The sequence below is a fragment of the Hypanus sabinus genome, chromosome 10, assembly GCF_030144855.1.
Source record: "Hypanus sabinus isolate sHypSab1 chromosome 10, sHypSab1.hap1, whole genome shotgun sequence".
Classification (NCBI taxonomy): Eukaryota; Metazoa; Chordata; class Chondrichthyes; order Myliobatiformes; family Dasyatidae; genus Hypanus; species Hypanus sabinus.
This window is the reverse complement of record NC_082715.1, coordinates 42256321-42264729: the sequence shown is the minus strand read 5'-3', so window position 1 is coordinate 42264729 and position 8409 is coordinate 42256321.

Here is an 8409-nt window from a genome sequence, read left to right as displayed (position 1 = left end):
TACAAATGCTGGAAGTCCAAGCCACACACACAAAATTCTGAGGGAACTCAGAAAGCCAGGCAGCATCAATGGAATGAAGTGCAGCTGACATTTCAGGCTGAGGCTCTTCTACGGGACTGGAGAAAAAAAGATGAAGTGTCGAAGTAAGAAGGTGGGAGAGGGGAGGAAGAAACACAGGGTGATAGGTAAAACCTGAGGAGAGGGAAGGGGTGAAGTAAAGAGTTGGGAAGTCGATTAGTGAAAGAGATACAGGGGTGGAGAAGGATGAATCTCATAGGAGAGAAAAAAAGGCCATGGAAGAAAGAAAAGGGGGAAGGGCACCAAAGGGAGGTGATGGTCAAATAAGGAGATAAGATGAGAGAGGGAATTGGGAATGGGCAATGGTGAAGGAGGGGCTGGGTATGGCATTACTGGAAGTTGGAGAAATCAATGTTCATGCCATCAGGTTGGAGGCTACCTAGACAGAATATAAGGTGTTGCTTCAGCAACCTAAGTGTGGCCTAATTGCAATAGTAAAGGAGGCCATGGACTGACGTGTCAGAATAAAAATACTTTTCAGAAGATCCTGAAGAAATACTGGATTAATATTATCCTCAAACCCTTAAGGAAACTCAATTACAGGTTATGCAGGTCACAGATGACATTATCATTTAAAAATGCAATAAAAAATTATTTAAAAAAAAAGGAAGTATACAGGAGAGCCTTACTTCAGCTGGTTTAGTTGCAACAACATAATCTAAAGATTTTAGTGGTTTTGTAGGCACAATCGTTTTCTCTGATCCAAGTATAAGGCTTTGTGAGCAAGTTTGTGAATGATACGAAGACACATGAAGGGACAGGACTGTTAAGTAAGCAGGAAGTCTGTAAAAGGACTTAAAGACAGATTGGGAGAATTGGCAAAGAAATGGCAGATCAAACATAGCATAGGGAATTCTATCGTCATGTACTTTGGTAGAAGACTTAAAGTCATAGACGATTTTATAAGCAGGGAGAGCATTGAAAAATTAGAGTTGTGAAGAGGTATGGGACACATCATGCAAGAGTCTGTAAAGGTTAACTTGCGGGTAAGGAAGTGGTAAGGAAGGCAAATATAATGTTAGCATTTATTTCAAGAGGACGAGAATATAACAGTAAGGATGTAATGCTGAGGCTTTATAAGGCATTGGTCAGAATATAAGAACATTAGAACATAAGAAATAGCAGGAGTAGGCCATCTGGCCTGTCCAGCCTGCTCCGCCATTCAATAAGTTCATGGCTGATCTGACCATGGACTCATCTCCACTTACAAGAAAGATACTAGCATGGACAGAGCATTGGCTGGATAGCAGGAGGCAAAGCATATGAATCAAGAGGGATTTTTTTGGTTGGCTGCCAGAGACTAATAATGTTCCATGGGAGTCAGAGTGTTTATTTCAAGAGGACTAGAATATAAAAGCAAAGATATTAAGGTAAGGCTTTATAAGGCATTGGTCAGACCATGCTTGGAGTATTGTGAGCAGTTTTGGGCCCCTTATCTGAGACATCCTGGCAATGGAGTGGGTCCAGTGAAGGTTCACAAGATAATTCCAGCAATGAAAGTGTTAATGTATGAGGAACATTTGATGGGTCTGGCCTGTACTCTCTTGAGTTTAGAAGAATGAGAAGGAGATCTCATTGAAACTTATCAAATATTGAAAGTCCTAGACCTGATGTGGATAGGATGCTACCTAAATTGGGGGAGTCAAGGACTCAGAAAAGAGAGATATCCCTTTAGAAGAGAAATGAGAAGGAATTCCTTTAGCCAGATGGTGATGAATGCATGGAATTCCTTGACACAGATGGCTGTGGGGGCCAAGTCTATGGGTTTATTCAAAGCTGAGGATGATCGGTGCTTGATTCATAAGGGGATTAAAAATTATGATGAGAAGACAGGGAATAAGGTTTGGAGGGATAACAAATCAGCCACTATGGAATACTGGAGCAGACTCAATGGCTCCTAATTCTGCTTATGATCTTATGATCTTCTGAGAGACACAGGCGTAGAAAAAATGACACTTACATAGCAATCAATATGCAGTGTATAACTCTATGAATTTATTCATAGATCCAAAGAGGTATTCAGCACCAAAAAAGGTCATGTGCCCCAACTCTTCTTTACCAATCAAGAAGCCTAGCTATGTTAATCCTCTTTGTCCTGCATTTTCCCCTTAGCCCTCCAAACCTTTGCTTTATGTACCTGTCAAAATGCCTTTTAAACATTATAGGTGTACCTGCTTCTACTAACTTCTCTGGTGCTTATTAAAGATACCTATCACCCCCTACATGAAAAACTTAGCCCTCAGCCTTAGATTATCAAATCTCTCTTTATAACTCAAGCCCTTCAGTCCATACAACCTTCCAATGAATCTCTTCTACATCCTCTGTAGTTCCTACAGTACGGCAACCAGAAATGCATACAAAATCTGAAGCACAACCCAACCAGTGATTTCTAAGTTAGAACCTGATGTTCCACCTCTTATGTTCAACGTTGAATATACACAGAAACACAACAAAATAAAACCTTCTCATCTTCTGGCATTTGTCAAAAGATGATATAGTAAAAATCAGAAAGGACCAAGGATTAATATTTATCACTTGTTTTCAAGCTGGCTATGTCCAAAATTTCAAAATCATTGCTATTACATCAGAATATGGTATCACAATCAAAATAGAAAATTCTAGAAACATTCAGCAGATCAGACAGCATCTATGGAGAAGAAATAGTCAATGGTTTAGGTCAGTGACTGAATAAATTCAGATTCAGACTCAGATTTATTTATAGTACATTGAAACATTATTACACGTACACTCACATCAACAACCAAAACAACATAAGGATGTGCTGAGTTCAGCGTACCAGTTCACACATTCTGTTGCCAACATTGCATGCCCACCATGTTTGCAGAATACACAAGCAACAACAGAACTCCAGCAAGAAAACAACAGCAAAATCAAGCCCCTGATCTCCCTCCCATCACCCACTCGAAGTAAAATTTATTCAGAGTACATCATGTCACTGCATACAACCCTGAGATTCTTTTCCTGTGGGCGTACTTAGCAAATCTGTAGGACAGCAACTATGAACTGCAACTATCAGGAACTGGGAACAAGCTGTGCAAATGCAGATATAAATAAATAACAATAAATGATGACTATGAAATACCAATATAACAAAGTCCTTAAATGAGTTCTTAAGTATGTGTGGCTATCCCCTTTGGTTCAAGAGCCTGATGGTTGAGGGGCAGTAACTGTTTTTGAACCTGGTAGTGCAGGTCCTGAGGCACTTGTACCTTCTACCTAATGGCAGCAGTGAGAAAAAAGCATGGCCTGGGTGGTGAGGGTCTTTGATGTTGGATGCTGCTTTTCTACATCAACGTTTCATGTACGTGCATTGAATGGTTGGGAGAGTTTTACCCGTGATGTACTGGGCTAAATCCACTACCTTTTGCCAGATTTTCTGCTCAAAGGTATTGCTGTTCTCATGCCAGGCCGTAATGCAGCCAGTCAGCACACATTCCAGAACACATCTGTAGATGTTTGCTGAATTTTCAGTGCCATGCAGAACCTCCGCAGTCTCCTGAGGAAGTAAAGGTGTCGTCATGCTTTCTTTGCAAAGATATTTATATGATGGGTCCAAGGCAGGTACTCTGAGATAGTGACACCCATGAATTTAAAATCATTGACGCTCTCCATCTCTGATCCTCCAATGATTATTTGTTCATGGCCTTTGGTTTCACTCTCCAGAATTCTACAATCAGTTGCTTGGTCTTATTGACATTGAGTGAAAAGTTGTTGTTACTACACCTCACAGCCAAGTTTTCAGGCTTCCTCCTGTATGCTGATTCAACACCCCCATAGATACAGCCCACAAGAGTGGCGTTGTCAGGAAACTTGTATACAGTGTTGGAGCCACACAGTCATAGGAGTAAAGCAAGTAGAGCAGGGGGCTAAGCATGTTGTGCTGCTGTGCTGATGAAGATTGTGGAGGAGATGTTTTTGCCAATCCAAACTGACTGGGGTCTACAAGTGAAAATATCCAGTATCCAATTGCACAAGGGGATATTGAGGCCCACGTCTTGGAGTTTATTGATTAGTTTTGAGGGGATGATAGTGTTAAATGCTGAACTGCAAGAGACAGACACATACATAGTCAGTCCTCTAATCCCAGAACAGGTTGTCTCCTGATTTCCAGCCTCTAGTGGATTCACAGACATTGGACCACCAACTCACAGACACAGACTTCAGCCATCAGGCTTCGATTTTCTGAACTTCCAACCCACTTCAGACTTTGATTGTATGTATTTACCCAAAAATTACCAATGATAATGTATGAGGACCCTGGATGAGGCCCCAGAACTAAGGGCCTCAAGCTCCAAAATCTCCAAAGACTGGAGCCCCAAACACTAGGCCTCCAACTCTAGTCTCATCATCTTGTGTATATAAGAGGTCACTGGCTCTCATTCCTCCCCTAAACTAGAAATACAAATAAAATTCTGCATTTTTGTCTTTCTATTAATGAACCCGCCATAGGCCAGTTAGATTCAGAGCCAACATAGAGAAGAAACGAGTCAAGCAATACAGGTTACCATTCAGTAATTCGGTAGCATTTTGGAGCTTTCAACACATTCCCAGGATGGCAGATTCATGATATGGCAAAAGGGTTATGAATCCGGGGCAATAATTGTAGTGCATTCAGTAATATTTGAGTAAAATTGTAAATATATTGTTTGATTAAGCATTCTTTGTTTGGCTACATAATTCATTATGGGTTATGTGTAAGATGTATGTGAATGGCCTATGTAATTATGCCACCATGTTATATGCCAGTGCCTCACTAAAAAAAGATAGTAAAACTAAGTAGGTAAATATCCCGGCTCCTCCATTTTTCTTTCTATTAATTTCTGAATTCACAAAACATAACAGTAATCTCTAGAGAGCAGAATGAGTGGTGAACTCACTGAAACATATACACTTCTTATAGAGTTTGATAAATAAGTACAGAATTGATGCTTCCTCGGGCTGTAGTGTCTAGACTCCTGTGATGGGTATTCACTGTCCAGTGCTTGAGGGCCTTTTCACCAGGCTCAGCTTTCTACATAGTAGCTGACACTTCTAGAGATAAACTTTTTGAGTAAGTTAAACTTCCAACCAATATCATTTGTTCAGCTTCTTGTCACAAACAGGAGCCTGTCTTTAGTTCTTAATGTAAGTTGCAAATAATAATCATTCTGAAGTGAAAGGGACAACTTTGGAAACAAACATATATTGTCTATAAAGTATAGACTGCTGGCCCACACCACTGGGCTGACTGCTCATGAGATGCAGTATAAGATAATGGGGCCATGTTAATTGGCCTTTAACAAACCAGAAAATAGTGGCTGAGTTATTTAGTTCAAGGAACTTTGCAGGCCATATTGATACTATCTTGTAGCTCATTAAATAGCCGATCTATTAATAGTTGGAAAATTTGTGTACTCAGAGAGTCAGCCTTCACACCATTACTTTTGGGTATCTGGGATATCTATCCCCACAAGCTTTAAGAACTTCAGTGTAAAAATGTATATGAAAGCATATCACATGCATATGAAGTCACCAAATGGCAAAAATTGTATAAGTATAAGAGGGCAATCAGGCTTGTTTGGAATGTTCAAGAACAACAAGATTGATAGAAAGACAGGGCGAAATAGATTCCAATCCTTTGCCTTTGATTTCTGTGATGGACGACTTATAAATCTACAACTCATTGGTTTGTCTTTTTGTTTATTGGAATTGTACATGTATTTTAGAAATCATTTGTAATTTGGAAAATCATTTATATAAGATAAAAAACCTTTGTGAGTTTTAAATGGGACTTAAGAATTTTACCTACATTTAAACGTGTATTACTAAAAATAAATGTATTGTGTTTAAATTTGTTTGTTAGTTGGATCTACCTCCTCCTTGGTAGGGAAGGTGGACCAACCACTCGAAAAGGGAGTGTTGGTAGCTAAGCTCATCATAGAGGACAAACAGGATCACATTGATCTAGTCTTTGAAGAGTAGGTGGCTACAGTAAAATCTCCATGATAACCATAGCTACTTACAGTATATCAGATAGGACTTAAGGTCTCTATTGGAGTCAAGAACTTTGAAATCAGCAAACAGAAAAGCTTGTAGTACAAAATAAAGGGCATGCTATTCAGTACTGAAGTGAGAAGAAATGTCTTCAATCATATGGTGGTCATTCCATTAAATTCTCCATCCAAGACTGTTATAGAAGTCCAATCACTGAATATATGCAAGACAGAGATGGGTACTTGTTAAAATCCTAAAGGAACTAAAGGATAGTGAACAGAGATGGTGTAGATAGGAAGTTCAACTATTAGTTTATTGAACGGATAGACAGGCACAAATGGGTAAATGTTCAATCAATAACTCTAATGCTATGTTCTTGTGTGAGTCTCTGTCTTAGGCAAAGCTGATTTAAGTCTGGACCAACTTTGCTGGATTCTGCTATGTTATGATACAGAATCTTTCCGTGTAATCCTATACCAGCTTGACCATAATTCTGAAGATAGTTCTTGAACTGTTATTAGGAGGATGCGGGTAAATTGTTATTTAACCCTTGCTCATTTTATATTATTTTTTTAAATATTTCTTAAAATATTAACATATTTAAATGATTTTAATTGTTATTTATTATATTTATTTTAATAATTTTACAACAATGCTAAAGCGATATCAATACCACAAATGGTATTGAGAAACCTTCCAGCTTTGACAAGAGCAAAAGCTCCACTATCAACCTTGCCTTCTGTAACAGAAAGCAATGTGTCCAGGAGCAGAGCCTCAGTTATTTACCATGGAGGCCTCACTACATCTTGGCACCTGGTTCTTCATTACTACAATTATTTTTACTTGTCATATGTACATCAAAATCTCAAAACATATAGACAAATGCATAATTTCGTCATCAACACACAAACTTATTGCAGATCCTGGGATACTGGCTCTGTAAAGCATTACACTAACTGCTACACTGCTGTGCTTCCTCCATCTACAGTACTGTGCAAAAGTCTTAGGCGCACACACGCACAAACACACACACACACACACACACACACACACACACACACACACACACACACACACACACACACACACACATATATATGAGAGAGAGAGAGAGCTAGGGTGCTTAAGACCTTTGCACAGCACCATTGTAATTTTATGTATTGCAAAAAATAAAAACAAATTTCATGACATATATGAGTGATGATAAACCTGATTCTGATACTGTATGGGTCTCTATTAGGGATTGTGAGTAGGAAGAGGGCAGGGAGAAGGGAATCTTGGTTGGAAAAAAGGATAGGGAGTGGGAGCAGGAAGCGCCAGCAAAACATTTTGTAAACATCAATAAACCAATTGTTTGGAATCAAGTGACCTATCCTGGAGTCTCAGGCCTGGGTGTGTTTGTACCTTTACCACCCCCCGTCACTGACACTCCTTCTCTACCATCTTCCATCTCTCCCCCCATGGCACTTCACCTTCGCCATTCCCAGCACACTTTGCTCCTGCTAGATTTACAAACTTGCTTTTGAGTCCGCATTGACAAGTACAGTACTGTGCAAAAATCTTAAGGCATCCTAGCTATATTTATGTGCCTAAGACCTTTGCACAGTACCATATCTCTCTGCTCCACTAGTCTGCACCAGAAGGTACCTCAACACATCTCACCTCCCTGCCACTAACTACTCCTATTCCTTTGACTGGGTGTGGGGGGGGGGGGATCTCAGGAATAACCATCCCCTCAACTCCAGCTGTGTTTCCACAGAGATTTTTTTGGAACTTTTATACAAAATACAATTACATAAATGAAGGCCATGTATGTGGGGTTGGGGGCGGGGACAGAAGCCTCCCTATCCCAGCATGGTGCATTTCCCCAACACCCACTCACCCATTGGAATCTGCACAGTGCACAGTTTAAGAAGCTGCAGTGGAAGGCAGGATGGTGTAGTGACCCAGGGGGCACCAGCAGTCTGAGAAGCCTCTCCTGATAGTGTGCAGGATGTACAGCCTAGTCCATGCCCCGTGTAAGCATGGGCAATTCTGAAATGCATATGTAATCTCAGTTTAGACCAATATTTGAGTACACCAGTTCCTCTTGCCCTTACCAATTTTTGCACAGTTGAGAGTTTTTTGACACTTGAAGGCATGACCAAACGCAAACTGAAGTAAAGCCTCACCTTTGCTTGAGGGCTAAGAATCATTCTTCAAAATGAATACCATCGCAACTGAAGACAATTGAGGGTTACTCTTGAAATTAAAAACGCAGAGGTATGACAGAATAAACAATCCATCATGAAAGATATTTTTCCATGCCTCATTTCTGTGAGTCAAAAAATTTTGCTA